Below are 15,946 nucleotides of genomic sequence, written 5' to 3'. Positions count from 1 at the left end.
CCACTTTCTCCTCTAAGAGATTCATTGTGGCTGGATTGATGTTCAGGTCTTTGATCCATTTGGACTTAAATTTTGTTCATTATGATAGATATGCATCTATCTGCTGTCTTTTACATGCCAGTATTCAGTTACTCCAGCACCATTTGTTGAAGATGCTTTCTTTTTTCCATTGTATAGTTTTAGCTTCTTTGTCAAAAATCAGGTGTTCAAAGGTGTGTGCGTTGATATCAGGATCTTCTATTCAATTCCATTGGTCTACCTGTCTGTTTTTGTGCCAATACCAAGCTGTTTTCAGAACTATAGCTCTATAACAGAGCTTGAAGTCAGGGATGGTGATGCCTCTGGAAGTTCCTTTATTGTACAGGGTTGCTTTGGCTATCCTGGGTCTTTTGTTTTTCCATATAAAGTTGAGGATTGTACTTTTGAGGTCGGTGAAAAATTGTGCTGGTGTTTTGTTAGGGATTGCATTGAATCTGTAGATTGCTTTTGGTAAAATTGCCATTTTTACTACGTTGATCCTATCTATTCAAGAGCATGGGTGTGGTGGTATACACCTTTAATCCCAGCACTCGGGAGGCTGAAGCAAGAGATCCTCTGTGAGTTCAAGGCCATCCTGGTGTATATTGTGAGCCCCAGACAGCCAGGACTACATAGACAGACTCTGTAAATAAATAAATAAATAAATAAATAAATAAATAAATAGATAAATAGTCACAGATGCAACTTTGTATCAGCCTCTCAAGTGAAAAAATTTCCTATTTACTTATTTATTTTTCTTGGTTTTTTGAGACGAGGTTTTTCTGTGTAGCCTTAGCTGTCCCGAACTTCCTCTGTGAACCAGGCTGACTTCAAACAGAAGTAAATGAAGAAAAAAAAGTAGGCTAGAGCAGTTACACAGTTAATAAGCCATACTTTTTTGCAGAAGACTTGACTTTGGTTCCCAGCATCCATGCATCCATGGCAGGAGTTCAACCACCTATATGCACTAATTCTAGGACACCCAGTGCCTTCTTCTGGATTCCATGGGCATTGCACTCACAAGGCAACCTCCCCTCCACATAAATATAATTTAAAAATAAAAATAAACCATTAAAATACAATCAAAGTGAAAAATAGTAAGTACAGAATGTTTTACTTCTGTAGTGGTAGCACATAAACCACTTTAACCTTTGTGCAAGGCTAGAAAATAAAATGGTGAAAGCCATAATTAAAAGTAAAATATTTAAAGCCATAATTATGAACACATGCATCATACATAAGATATAAAAATTATGACACCAGAAAGTGAAATGCAGGAAGATGAAAAACTGAAGTGAAAATATTTTTTATTCTATTTTATTACCAGTGAAAGGCTGACAAGGATGTGCATTGCTGAGGTCACATAGTTAATTACTGAGGTCACACTGGTGGCTGACTGTGGAGGCCACAGTGACTGTTAACTGCTGAGGTCACACAGGTAACAGCTGAGGTCACACTGACTGGTAACTGCTGAGGCCACACAGGTAACCGCTGAGGTCACACAGTTAACTCCTGAGGTCATACTGACTGTTAACTGCTGAGGTCACACAGTTAACCACTGAGGTCACACAGGTAACCGCTGAGGTTTTGCCTTTTCATTCTGCTCTTGTCTGACTTCTTCAACAACAACAACAACAACAACAACAACAACAAAGACAAATTGTAGAGGAGAATGTGAGTTCAGGGAGAATGAGGCCCAGGAGAGTGTTTCAGGTACATGAAGCTGTCCATCATGTGTAGTTGTTTTTTTTTTTTTATTCTTTTTGTTTGTCTTCTTACTTATGAATGCCTGTCCTTAGCTTGTCTTGTTTCTAGCCAGCTTTTGTAACTTAAATTATCCCATTACTCTTTAACTATGTTTTTCCTCTGGGATTTTTACCTTTCTTTATTCTATATATCTTTCTTTTCTTCTTACTCTGTGTGGTTGTGTGGTTCTGTGGCTGGCCCCTGACATCCTCATCTCCTTCTCCTTTTCTCGATTCTCCTTCCTTCTCTTTCTTCTCTTCTATGTATTCCCTCTGCCTGGAAGTTCCAACTATCCTTCTCTCCTTCCTAGCTATTGACTGCTCAGCTCTTTATTAAACCAATCACGTGTTTTAGACAGGCAAAGCAACACAGCTTCACAGAGTTATACAAATGCAACATAAAAGAATGTAACACTGTTTTCTTTGTTTCTGTTCTATTGATTTCAGCCCTCAATTTAGCTATTTATTGCTGTCTACTCCTTCTGGGTGAGTTTGCTTCTTTTTGTTCTAGTGCTTTCAGTTGTTCTATTAATTTATTAGTGTGAGATTTTTTTCCAGCTTCTTTATTAGGCATTTCTTTATTTTTTTTCCTTGACCCAGAGGTGGTTCAGTTGATCATTGTTCAATTTCCATGTGGTTGTGGGCTTTCTGAAATTAATGTTGCTGTTGAATTCTAACCTTAAGCTGTGGTGACCTGATAGGGTATACGGGTTTCAAACGTCTTTGTACCTGTTGAGGTTTGTTTTGTTACAAAGTATATGGTCAATTTTTGAGAATGTTCCATAAGGTGCTGAAAAGAAAGTATATTCTTTTGTGTTTGAGTGGAATAGTCTATAGATGTCTGTTAAGTCCATTTGAGTCATAACTCCTGCTAGTTCCCTTATTTCTCTGTTAAGCTTCTGTCTAGCAGATCTGTCCAGTGGTGAGAGTGGGGTGTTGAAGTCTCCCACTATTAGTGCATGGGACTTGATTCGTGATTTAAGCTTTAGTAATGTTTCTTTTATAAATTCGGGAGCCCTTGTGTTTGGGGCATAGAAGTTCAGAATTGAGATTTCCTCTTGATTGATTTTTCCTGTGATGTATAGGAAATGTCCTTCTTTATCTTTTTTGGATAAAGTGGCACAGCATATCTGTGGAGATCAGGAAAACTTGGGAGACTTGGTTCTCTCCCTCCATCATGTGGGTCCTGGGGATTGAACTCAGGTCGTCAGACTTGGCGGCAAGTGCCTGCCCTGGCCCCAGTTGACTTACTTCTCAGACTCAGACATCTGTTATTTTTGTCAACCAAGCATCCCCATTTCCTTTTCCAGGAACAACACCCTCTTTGTTCTTGGAAACCCTATGTCTGGTTTTCCCTAATCATATAACGTGAAGGTATTGTCCTCTGTCAATGCTGTTGCAAGTAACTCAGGCCTACCTGGGCTCAAAAGCTGCCTCCACAGCCACAATGTTTAGTCTGGGTGGTAGTGAATGTCCCATGCTGGGACAAACAGCTCCTTCTCCTTGGAATTTGCTAGAAAAAAAAGTCCCTATTGCATTTGGGTTTCTAAATTCAGCGTCAGAAGGTTAAACGCCCTGTAGCCCTGTTATCAGGCTGTTTCCAGTGAAGGAAAACGAAGCCAACATAGCAGAATGCAGATCTGAGAGATGCAGAGAAAATGCTGGAGGTAACATTTGACCCTGTAGAGTCAACTATCTGAGGTCCCCTAGCCTACGGTGCCTTTGCTATGAACTAATTAATAAAACAGCATTCATATTCATCATATATGTTAACTTGACTTCTTCCATTGTGGTTTTCTTAAGTGTTCTGACAACATTGAACTTTAAGATGATTTTAAGTCTTTCTACCATAAAAGCAGTGTTCTTTTTCAGTGCCTTCTAAATTACTTCTGCAAAATTTTCCATTAGTTTCTTCAAAATGGGCCCTTGGTTTGAATTTTGAAGTGCAAGATTTAAAATGGGATGATTTACTGCCTAATTTTTAAAGGCCACCCAGTTTCACTTTTACACATCCACTGTAAAGCTTCCATCTGTGATTATAGCATGCTTGTGGCTGCATCTGCCCCAGCTGCACAGGCACATTTGAATGCATTAGCGTACTATGTCAGTGGTTCAGGAAATGCTTTATGTTACCGTGAAGATTTATTCTAAACTCTTTGTAGGACCTGCTTTATGATTTCTTTTACCTAGTAAACTACAGAATAATGTTGTTCAATCTGAAACCTTCAGACCTGTATATTCACTTTAGATACATGATTATTCCAGTTTCCTAATGTCTATGGAAGATGTTCCTGGTTGCTCATGACTATGAAGACTACATGTTCCTCATTTACAAGCGCAAATGAACTTTTCTGTATTTTAAGACCAGCTCCAGCTGGGTACCTGACACACATCTGTAATTTCAGGCTTCAGAAGGCAGGGAGACAAGAGGGTTTCTATGACTTCCTGGCCCGACAGGGCTACATAGAGAGACTCTGCCTCAAGATGCAAAAAGACCTAGCTCAGATCTATGTGATTTCGCTTTCATTTTTGTCACCTAATTGCAATCTAGTTACTACTATGCAGTAAAAGCAAAATTGCATGAGAAGTTCAGCATGTCACATGTTTAAGCTTTTTGTTGGCCAGGCATGTCTACATATGTCTGTAGTTCTAGATGCAGGGAGCCTTAGATGGTAGGATCACTTAAGACTGGAAGCTTGAGGTCAACCTGGGCAACACAGGGAGACCTCAGTTCAAAACCAAAGCAAAATGAAACTACAACAACAAAATATCCACCAATGAACAATAAATTAAAGAACCTCCACAGCTATTGTTCACGACTTCTGCTTGTGTGAAAGATAGCCATGTCTAACCCTTCTTTCTAGTAGAGAATGAGGCATATATCATTCAGAAGCACTGCAAATGTTATATTCATGGTTTGTCCAAATGGTTTATGATAACAGGGGGATCACCAGTGACATAATGTTGTGGGGTATCCATCAAAGAAGAAAGACACCAGAAAGACATGTGTTCAAGCCAATAGAAAATCTTTTATTAGCTGGCTGGTAACTACACTGGGGTCCCGTTACAGAATCCACAAGGGCTAATGCTGTAATTTCAATGGTGAGAGCCAGGTCCGGGGATTTTGTTTAGAGGAAATTGGCTTTTACCTGGCACTATATTGTGAAAGTGTTGTTTTCTTTTCCAGGGCTTTATTTTACTCTTTAAAAATTTACATATAATTTATTTGTTTGCTATCTTGTTCCTGTGCAATTGAAAGAAGACAAATTTCAGGAGTCTATGGTCTCCTTCTGCAGTGGATTCTGGGGATCAAACCCACTCATGAATGACAAACATTTTTAATTACTGTGTTGTCTTTTCAGCCCATTATTGTATTGAAGCACAGTCTCATGTAGCCCAGGCTGGCCTTAACTTGCTGCATAGCCAAGTATGACCTTGGGCTTCTGATCCTCCTGCCTCTACCTCTTTTAGTGCTGGTATTGCAGGCAGATGCCACCGCTCCCCTTGGTTTAGTGCTGGATATAAAACCTGGGGCTTCAAGTATGTTAAACTCAAAATTTTTACTTTTAAGCAAAGATAAGAATGTAACTTTTTTTGTCAGGTATGCTAGTGCACACCTTTAATCCCACCCCTGAGGAAGAAGAGACAGGAAGATCTCTGTGAGTTCAAGGCCAGATTAGTCTACATATTAAATTCAGGTTCAGCTAAGGCTACATAGTGAGATCCTATTGCAAAAAGAAAGAAAAAAGAGAGATCTAAGGAAGAAATGTCTTTACTAGTTCCCTGCTACAAGAAAGGCAAAGGGAGATGTGACAGAGAGGAAGAGCCATGGGGGATAAAACAGATAGGAAAAGTTGATATGTTACTGCCTTGTGGAAGGAAAAAGTGCCCACAAGCCAAGGAATGCAAAGTTATGGCTCAAAAAGTTAGATAGGCAAAGAAAGACTTTCCTCTAGAACAGTGGTTCTCAACCTGTGGGTTGTGACCCCTTTGGGGGTCATATGCCCGATATCCTGCATATTAGACATTTCCATTATGGTTCTCAATGGTGGCAAAAATTTACAGTTAGGAAGTAGCAAGGAAAATAACATTATGGTTTGGGGTCACCACAACATGAGGAACTGTACTAATGGTTGTAGCATTAGGGAGGTTGAGAACCACTGCCCTAGACTCACTGAAGAGAACAGCTCTTCTCATTGTTCTTATATTGGACACTGTCTTAGCTACTTTTATACTACTGTGATAAAACACCTAATCAAGGCAACTTACAATGTGGCTTACGGTGTCAGAGGCTCAGAGCCCACGAAGTCAGAGGAACATCAGAGATCTCATATCTTGATCAACAAACCACAAGGCAGAGAATCACACTGATAATGGCTCCAGCTTTTTAAAATCTCAAACCCTGCCTCCCCAGTGTCACACCTCTTCCAACAAGGTGGCACCTCCAGATCCTCCCCAAACAGTTCCACCGAGCATCTGACCTGTGGAGGCTATTATCATTCAAATGACAGAGATTCCTTGATTCTGACATCCTGAACCCCAGAATTGTAAGACAATCAATTTACATATTAAGCTGTTAAGTGTGTGAGTGTAGGAGTGAGAGGAAACTAATATAGAGCCATGGAAAAGTAATAGACAGAGTTTACTCTGTTGTCAGAGAGTTCCACGCCCCTCGGCCATGGTGGGGCATGTCTCAGTGATGCAAATGCCTGAATCATCCTTGCTAAAACTGTGAGTAACATCAATAAGCATACTGGGTCATCATGCTAGAATCACTTCTGTCTGTTATTGGTGCCTCACAGGGAATGGAAAGATTGTTCATGCCTCCCCTGCAAACGCCAGGGCATGGTTTCTATGCTATTCTTCCAATTCATTTGCTCTGGAGTCAGTGCCAAACTTTGACAACTACTTTCTAATACACTTAAGTGAGTAAAGGTAAGTCTGCCTCTATCTTCCCACTTTCTCCAGATTTTCTTGTTTTCAGCTGAATTATGATCAAAACTGAATTGATTGAAAACAACAACAAAGTTTTGAGAATGGATTTTGCTATGTGGCCCAGACTGATCTCAAAGTTGTAGAAACAAATTGATCCTCTCACCTTAGTCTCCTGAGCAGCTAGGATTACAGGCACGGAAAATTGAAATCTAGAGTTTATCACCTTGTAGATTCATTTGAATATTCCTGTTTAGAACTCCAAGCTCCCCTTTCAGATTTTTTTTTCTGTACCAACCCATGCCCCTTGGAAAACTTTCCTAGTTTTCTACCTTTCCATCTTATACACTACTTAGAAGAGGCTGCCTCCTTAAGTTTCTTTTACATGGGATTAAGTTTCTTCTTAATTACATTCCTTATTAAGTGTTAATAGTGGGTAGAAGGTATACAATTTTCATTTGACAACTCTGTAGATGAACTTTCTTCTCAGGACCGTCAGCTCCCCAGTAATGACACAGAGACTTATTATTAATTATGAAAGCTTGGCCTTAGCTTAGGCTTGTTCTAACTAGTTCTTATAATTTAAACTAACCCATATCTTTTGATCTATGTTCTTTTATGTGGCTTGGTTACCTTTACTCTGTACTGTTCATCCTGCTTCCTCTGAGTCTGGCCAGCAACTTTGCCTTTTCTCCTCTCCAGGTCCTCTCTGACCCCCAGAAGTCCCACCTAACCTCTTCCTGCCTAGCTATTGGTTATTCAACTCTTTATTAAACCAATCACAGTGACACATCTTCACACAGTGTAAAGGAATATTCTACAACACCACTCCACTGAATATACATAAAGGCTTAATTTTATGAACTCTTGCTTTTCACTATTTTTTCATTCTGTTTTTTTTTTTTTGAGACAGGGTTTCTCTGTATTGCTTTGGAGGCTGTCCTGGAACTCTCTCTGTAGACTAGGCTGGCCTCAAACTCACAGGGATCTGCCTGCCTCTGCCTCCCGAGTGCTGGGATTAAAGGCGTGCACCACCAACGCCTGCCTGGGGGTGATTCTTAAGTAGAGGGTTGTACATGGATTACACATACTTACATCACTATGTCCTTTACAGAAATTACTTGAGCATTAGTGGATTTTAATATCCCTAGGGCTGAAACCAGTTCTCTTAAGAGTACTGACAGAGTGGATATATTCACATTTACTTCTAGGTCATTAAGTGTGTCTTTAATACAAAGTACAGATAAAATAGCAGTAAATGACCCTGTCATTAAGTAACACTTTATCCTTCTTGGATCTTTGATAGAGTTGATGACAAAATAGCTATAGTTATAATTTTCCTTAGTTATAATAGAAAATAAATAAGACACAAAACTTTAGATTCACCAAGATAGAAATTAAGTATTTTCTCTAATTTTGACAAATGCAAATGGATTGGATATTGTTACTGTAATTCTTAATAACTATTTTGTTGTATATAATTTGAAAAACCTCGGCATCAAAGTGCCGGGCACTGAACCGAACCCTCTGCCCAAGAACCGGGGCCAGACCACTGGCTGCAAATGCAAGAGGTGATTTATTGAGTACACAGGCGCCTGCGGATGCTACTGCAACTCGGGTGCAGAGCATCCGGGCTTTCAGGGAGTACAATATTTATAGAGTTTCAATGGTTACATAAGTAACAGGCATTTCATTGGCTCATCTTGGGGGCAGGGGTAGTTCCCACGGACTAAGTTTCCTGGTATTACTTTATGAAAGACCCAGGCATACTTCAGCAATTATTATCCTGGTCCCATGACTACTATGGTGATCATAGACACAACTGGGGGCAAGGGTAGTTGCCAAGGACTAGGTGTCCTGGTATTGTCATATGAAAGTTCCCAGCACGCTTCAGTAATTATTATCCGGGTCCCATGATTGCTATAGTGATCAGACACAATTGGGGGCCAGGGTAGTTGCCAAGGACTAGGTTTTCTAGTATTGTCATATGAAAGTTCCCAGCACGCTTCAGCAATTATTATCCGGGTCCCATGACTGTTATAGTGATCACAGACATCCTGTTTTGAGGGTGAAACACCTGGTCTGGGTTTCTTTCATTAGGCAACGGCCTGGCCTTGCTTTTCTTTTCCTAGGGGGTCCTGGGTAGGGGTCTTTCATTCCCCCCCTTGTTCTTGTGCATAGGTAAAATCTTTTACCTATTGTCCAGCCCTCTCTACTTAATGTTTACTTATGGTTCCATCTGTTTGAGGGCATGGTATTGTTGAGTTAGGACTAAGGCTTGAATTATTGTTTGTGAATGTAGGGCCCAAAGGTTAGGAGGCCCATAAGAGTAGAGACTAGTGTAGCGAACCAGGGGGATTTGTTAAACCAACCCTCATACCAGTATTGTTGGGATTTAAATTTTTTTTCTGACGAACAGTGAGCCTCTCCTTGAGTTTATCCAGAGTTTTGGTTACTACCCCAGGCTTGTCTGCATAAAAACAACATTTCTCTTTGAGAGTGGCACATATGTCTCCCCCTCTTATTATACTGTTCCCTATGTAAGGGATTTTTTTTTTTGACTTTGTATCTCAACCAGGGGAAAGAGGGCGATGTATTCCTTTCCATGTTACTTCTTGCTGACTTTGGGACGAAGTTAGGGGACCCAAGAAGGCTGAAATGCAAGTCAAAAGCAAAAAGGGAATTTAGGCAATGGGGTATCTACCCAGGAGCAGCTGATTGGCAGACTGTGTTGAAGAGACAGGGGGTGTCCACATCAGCTGAACTGGTTCACATCCACAGCAAGTCTAGGGCTCGCAGTCTTTAGGAGCAGGCTGTGGTCAGCAACTGATGTTCAGATGTGTTTGCCAGAAGTGGAAACCTGTTTAAGACATGTTTAAAACTGCGAACAGAAGTTAAAACTTATGTATTTAATTGGAACTCCTTAGACCCATAGTATTAGTGATCAGGAAGGTCAGGAATCCCATGACCAGGAGAGAAAATCTCATTCTCAGGAACAGACAGGTGGGATAACTGGCTGTACTTATCTGGAGTCCTCTTTGACCTGTGAGAAGTGGATCCAAGCTGTCTGACTTTTGATCCTCTGAAGCCTATATAAATTTTGTTATATAAAAGGACATAAAGGTTATAGGTACAGTAGCATTATCAATTGGTACTGAAATCTACATTGTAGAAAAAGCAGATATCTGGGTATTTGTATTTTGTCCTAGCAGAAACTACAGATTTGGGCTAGTAGTGTATATTTGTCTTCTGTCCAGGGAGCCAAGTATGAATTGGACAGAGGTATCTATGGCATGATGAAAAGCCCTTTATGTTTATACTTAGATGACAACCAAAATAAACTTGAAAACCTTGAGCTTATGACTGAACAAGTGTTTATATCCTTTGATCCTTGTTGAGACATATTAAGGCTTGATTTTTACATAAATAAAACGAGTTATCAACCTGACTATAGTCTTGTGGATTTGACTGCCTAATGCCAAGCTGACAACAATTAATACTTTTAGAGATCCGAGAAGGATACATTTTATACAGTCTTCGAATCTATTAAAAAGTGCCAGGTACCAGTCCATATACAGCCATACCCAAGTCTCCTCTATTAGCACTGGAGGCACAAGTATCAGGAACAGCATCAATCTCTACCAGGCCTGTAAGGTGAGTTTTCTTTCTCTCTGTGGAAGAGGGACATGGAAAAGACTGACCTTGTTTTGTCTCGGCAAAAGGGGTGCAATCAATTTTCCAGTGTCCAGCAGCTTTGTCCACATTCTGGGCCAGGTCCTAGCAGTAGCAGGTGTCACCTTTGGGCATCTTGCTCACTGGTTAGAGTTAACACAATCCAGGTGTAGGGACCAGGGTGCCTCGTAATCTTCTTTGGAGACTTTGGGTCACTGTTAGGATCTGGCAGTCTGTCTGATATTATAAACTTTTAAATTAACATTTTAAATGCCATGTTCTTCAGGTCTCTGAAGTATTAGAGGTTTGTCTGCCTTAAGCTTAACTGTTAAAAGTATAAACTTTATTAACCTTTATAAAACTATAACTATATATTGTTAGGTCTAGCTTTAAACATTTTAACAGTATAAATATCTTATAACCTTATGAATTGAAAACATTTTAAAAACTTCTGAAATCCCTTAATGTTTTTATTTAGGCCTTTAAAACCATTATTATCTGGGTGACTGTTAAATTATAAAACTTAGTATTCCTGTTTATAAAAGCATTAACATTTTAAATCTGAATAAAAACTTGTTGATAGGATGGTACCTCATAACTTCCATGTGGTCACCTTTAGTTAAGATGGTAGATCAGGTATCTCTTTTAACTTTAGTAAAATGGCTACCAGCCAGCCATGTGGCCAGCGTGGCATGTGACTGACTATAAAACGGTGGCGACCTGCACTACTTTTGTTTTAGCTCTATGCTTGTAATAAAACTTAGATTATGACAGAAAATACATATAGAACTTTTTAACAAAACAAGCATACATAATTTTTGAGAGATTAATTTTTAAAATTTAGCATTTATAGAAATGAAACATCATAGTAAACAGCTTACATTTTTTTTTTCTTGTAGTTATAACTTTAAGGCCATTTAGTTTCTGTGGAAAGACCGAATCTGGCCAAATGTCTTACCTGCTCCAGCCCTGTGTGTTTGAGCAGGGAGCTCTGGTGGAGGGAAAAGCTGGCAGATGGCTCCTTTGCCAGCACGCCATGTGCATGGGGCAGAGAGACAGAAAGAGAGAGAGACCCCATCCTCACATCCTGCACACCTCAAAGGCAGGCAGGTGAGGACGGAGCAGGCTCAGCTGTGAGGGCTGCAGGAGCAGTTGGAGAACAGAGCAGCTGCCTCACTGCATGCTCAGGGATAGGAGACCCTGCTGCAGCATGCTCTATACCATGGCACATGGCGGGGAGACTTTTGCCCAGCATGCCATGTGTTTAGGGCAGCAAGAGAAGACCCCTGACCTGCACCATGTGTATAGGCGGGCAAGAACAGAGACAGAGGGACACGATGGGCCAGTGACTAGCTAGGCTTGGCCAAAGTCCTCAGCCACAGGACCAACTTATAAAAAGAAGTGTTTAGTTACTGAACCTGGGGCATATTAGATACTCAACCAATTGTACACACACATAAAAAATTGGCATGTAACAGCTGTCTTAATGTGAAAGTCACCTTATCAACAGGGTTGAAAAATTATTTATCCTGAACATGAAAACCTATTAGCAAATTTAAATTAACTTTACAAAACTTGTTACTTGTAGTTTTCCCCTTGTAATATTTCTATGAGAACTGCATCATCTAGGAGTAGATGATGATCTGGAGCTGGGACAGGGACCAAGGGTGAAGAAGGGGGTAGGGGCGGAGCTGACAGTTTTCTCCGAGACTGCCTTCAGAGGAGGTCAGAGAGTCACAAACCGGGCTGCCCATGTCGGGGGTCTTTAGCCAAATTTTCCCAAATAACAATGTATGCTATCTGGTCCAGGTGTCCATGGGGTCCCTTGTCAAAGACCCGATCCTAAACCTGTAAGATAATTTCTAGGTTAAAGGTCCAATCCCGTGGCCAGCCCACATTGAAGGTTGGCCACTCAGATGTGCAGTTTATACTGGTTAGAGGCACGAATCTGCACTTCATTCCAGTGATCTAAAGTAAGGCTCAAAGGGGTGGTTATGGTTTGTCCCATGCTTGAATCAGAAAACTCAAAATACGAGGACAAGTAGACGAACAAAACAAATAACACAATTAAGCAACTCAAACGAGACACGCTGCGCGCTTTCGGCAGAGAACCGAAAGTAAATACTCAGACGGGTCAACAGGAGTAGTGGTCCTGTTTTTCCCTTTTCAGGCCCATGAGCTCCAAACAATTGAGCTCTCCAGATCCCTGGCACATCTGTCAGGGTGGCGGGGGAGAAGTCTGGGCTCATCAGCCCCTTCTCAAGCCGCCCTAGTTACTGAATGACTACGTAGCCAACCTGCTCGGAGACAGATCAACATACATACTTATAACAAAGAACAAAGCAGACAGGGTGCCAGCTAGCTTACCTCCCGGTGGCACTGGTGGTTCTGGGGCAGAAATCTCGGTGGAAGCTCCAATGAAAAACCTCGGCATCAAAGTGCCGGGCACTGAACCGAACCCTCTGCCCAAGAACCGGGGCCAGACCACTGGCTGCAAATGCAAGAGGTGATTTATTGAGTACACAGGCGCCTGCGGATGCTACTGCAACTCGGGTGCAGAGCATCCGGGCTTTCAGGGAGTATAATATTTATAGAGTTTCAATGGTTACATAAGTAACAGGCATTTCATTGGCTCATCTTGGGGGCAGGGGTAGTTCCCACGGACTAAGTTTCCTGGTATTACTTTATGAAAGACCCAGGCATACTTCAGCAATTATTATCCTGGTCCCATGACTACTATGGTGATCATAGACACAACTGGGGGCAAGGGTAGTTGCCAAGGACTAGGTGTCCTGGTATTGTCATATGAAAGTTCCCAGCACGCTTCAGTAATTATTATCCGGGTCCCATGATTGCTATAGTGATCAGACACAATTGGGGGCCAGGGTAGTTGCCAAGGACTAGGTTTTCTAGTATTGTCATATGAAAGTTCCCAGCACGCTTCAGCAATTATTATCCGGGTCCCATGACTGTTATAGTGATCACAGACATCCTGTTTTGAGGGTGAAACACCTGGTCTGGGTTTCTTTCATTAGGCAACGGCCTGGCCTTGCTTTTCTTTTCCTAGGGGGTCCTGGGTAGGGGTCTTTCAATTTTACTATGTTAAAGTTAAAACCTTCCTTTTTTTTAGTTAGACAAAAAAAGGGGAAATGCTGTGGAATATTATTCTCTGATTGGTTTAATAAAGAAGTTAACTGACCAATAACCAAACTAAGGAAGGGAAGAAGGGCAGAGTCTGTGTTTGGGGGGGGGGTGGGGACTTGAGCCAGTCAGCCACTGGGAAGCACGAAGCTAGAGGACATGTGGTAATACATAGATGAATAGAAGCGGGTTAATTTAAATGTAAGAGTTAGTTAATAATAAGCCCGAGCTAAGCCAATCATTTGTGATTAATAAAAGCCTCCGAGCAGTTATTTGGGAACTGGAGAGTGGGAGAGAAACATTCATTTACATTTGGTGTAGTGGCCTTGCAGTGTGCCATCAATACTGGACCCTCACTGAAACTCCTCTAGTATGTCCTGCTGTTGCCCTGAGTCATGGAAATCCTGAAGCTGTGGTTCTGCAGGACTGGCCCCTTAACACATTCCAGCAGGCCATAGATGATTGGGTGTGCCAACTCAAAGCCCTGGATACGGGTCTGGGTGGTAGCTGAGTTGGTCTGTTTAGGCAGCCACTGGGATGTCCCCCCAACTCTTCTGAAGGGATGGTGAGGGGCAGTACCAGCTTTCTGATGCCCAGGCCACTGAGGCCAGCTCTTTCACCGTGTCGTGTGCCCCCCCCACCCGTGATAACACAGGCCATGGTTATCAACATAGACCCCAGCTGTGGTAGGACTTGGATATCATCATGGCCTCAGGTGACAGTGAAGGCTCCTGAGATTAATATGGCCCCAATGGCGGTATGGCCTTCAGACATCAACATGGTCTCAGATGCGGGCTCAGACTGTGGGCATTCATGTGGCCTTCGGTGGTAACACAGACTATGGACACCAACACAGATCATGGCTTAGAAGGGCCAGGGATCCAGAAATGGCTCTCAGCAGCAGCAGAGGCCCAGACATTACATGGCCCAGGAGGCAGCGTGGGTCACCCACATCAGCCTGTTACTCATGATCATCACATTGTCATTTCTGCATCTTCCTCCACAGCATCCAAACCGTTCTGCAGTTGTGGTGCCCCCCCCCGCCTGCCCGCCCAGGCTCTGGGCGGGTCAGAGAGGGTTTTTATCTTGTATAAAAATATTCCAGGTAGGAGGAAAACAAAGAAGGTACCCATTCCTTTTTCCTATTCCTTTTCAAAATAGGGTTTCTTTGTGTAGCCTTGGCTGTTCTGGAACATGCTATGTAGACCAGGCTGGCCTCAAACTCACAGAGATCTGCTTCCCTCTGCCTCTGTTTTCTGAGTGCTGGAATTAAGGTGTTTTTGAGAAACATACAGCCTTAATAGCCACCCCATCCAAGGAAAATGTAAAACAAAATAAAAAAGACCCCCCTCCTCAAAACTATAGGTCAACTGTTTACAAGACAACAAAACAAAACAAAAACAAACAAACAAACCAAAAAAACCTTGCATATTAAAACAATCATCGATGCCTTTGATTCCAGCACTTGGGAGGCAGAGGCAGGAGGATCTCTGTGAGTTTGAGACCAGCCTGTTCTACAAGATCTAGTTCCAGGACAGCCTCCAAAGCTACAAAGAAACCCTGTCTCGAAAAAATAAAAACAAACAAACAAACAAAAACACATCTTGTTAAAAGATTTGAGAATAAGTCCTTTTCGGGTGGGGTGTCCTGGTACATGACTACAGTCATAGCATTGGCAGGTTAAGGCAGGAGGATTGCAAGTTTGAGGCCAGGCAGAACTAGAGTGACACCCTGTCGGTAAAAACAAAGTAAACCTTTTCCATAAACAAGATAAATTGGAGTAATATGTTCATGTGCAATTCCAAGAAAAAAGCACTTGGAATAACATGAAAGACACCCACATCCACTATCAATATGAATAGAAAAATTAATTATAACACAAATAATATCCCTAATGTCACATTTACATCAAAATTATGAGAATGTGAAGAAACCCCACAGCATACATTGCATTGGAGTAACATCCTAGGATACTGGAGAACAATTTAGAATATCTAGTAAAAGTATACATATTCTAAAATCAAGAGACTATAGACACAGTGTCCTTACTTAACAGATAAACTAACAAAAGCCTAGTAAATGAATCAATCCATGTACATCACTTAGAACAAATAGTGCTTGGGGTATACACGTCATATAACACCTCGTTATGTATCATCACCGTCGATCAGCTGCAGGTGAGATTTTCCAAATCTGTCAATATCATCAATATTGGGGAGTCACATATTTGAGACGCTCTTAACATTGCGTGCCTGGACAGGCATATTGAAAGGGGAATTTACTGCCAACCTTGGATCAGTTTGGAGGCAGATTGTTCCTCTCTTTCCTAGTCCTAAGAAGGATCGTGTTTCCCCAGAGATGACGCGACCCTTCAGTCAAATAGAGGATCCTTGGGTTGGTGTTTGCCTGGTTGCTACCCTTGGGTTTTGGTTGGCAGC

This window comes from Mesocricetus auratus, unplaced genomic scaffold (assembly GCF_017639785.1).
Source record: "Mesocricetus auratus isolate SY011 unplaced genomic scaffold, BCM_Maur_2.0 Super-Scaffold_100020, whole genome shotgun sequence".
Classification (NCBI taxonomy): domain Eukaryota; kingdom Metazoa; phylum Chordata; class Mammalia; order Rodentia; family Cricetidae; genus Mesocricetus; species Mesocricetus auratus.
The sequence above is the reverse complement of the archived record's forward strand: the minus strand, read 5'-3'. Positions refer to the sequence as shown.